Genomic DNA, 920 nt, shown 5'->3' with positions numbered 1-920 from the left:
CTTTGATTATTTCGCCATTTACAAAGATGATGCCCTAGCTTTAACCACAAATACCAATGGAGCAGCACAAGATCAGTTTCAGAAGGACATTATCCAACTGATGAAAACTTTCGGTCTTCGTATAACTCCAGATACCAACCTGACGGCTGTCAATTTCCTAAATATATCCTTAGATCTAAATAAGAATATTTACAAACCTTATTGGAAGCCCAATGATAGACTTAGTTATATTAATGTGGGTTCCTGCCATCCCCTCTTAGTGTTTAAAAATTTAGTTAAAAACATTAGCAAAAGAATTTCTAGCCTCTCCTCCGATAGGGACATTTTTAATAGCGTTGCACCAGTATATAATAATGCTCTAAAAGACAGTGGATTTAGCGAGGAAATAACCTATACACCTGTCACCAGTCCAATAATAAAGAAAAGGAAACATAAAAATAGGAAAACTATCTGGTTCACACCCCCTTACTCCCCCGAAGTGACCTTTGATATAGGTAAGTATTTCTTAGCACTTATAGATAGCTGACGAGATGCCGGAGCAGTTTTCCGCCCTGACATTCGAAACTCGGAGTCTTATTATGGCAATCGAATAATTTTCACGTATTATATTACAGATATATATATACAGAATATTCCATACTCGGGGATATCCCAGAAACAGCTGTAAGATTTTGAATTTCTTCCAATAATAATATTGTATACGACTTGAGATATTTGCTTTGCCTTAATGTTTGCTGTCCTGTTTAACAATTATATATCCGCTGCATCTGAAATCTGCAATGGCTCCATAACTACTACCTCGGCTATAATCTTGGAGCCCTAGTAATCCGTTACAGCACTTACCTGTGTAGCTAATCGTTTATATCACCTGTGAACTAAACCCTCATATTTTGTGTGTATATATATATATATATATATAT

This window comes from Octopus bimaculoides, chromosome 1 (genome assembly GCF_001194135.2).
Source record: "Octopus bimaculoides isolate UCB-OBI-ISO-001 chromosome 1, ASM119413v2, whole genome shotgun sequence".
Classification (NCBI taxonomy): domain Eukaryota; kingdom Metazoa; phylum Mollusca; class Cephalopoda; order Octopoda; family Octopodidae; genus Octopus; species Octopus bimaculoides.
The sequence above is the reverse complement of the archived record's forward strand: the minus strand, read 5'-3'. Positions refer to the sequence as shown.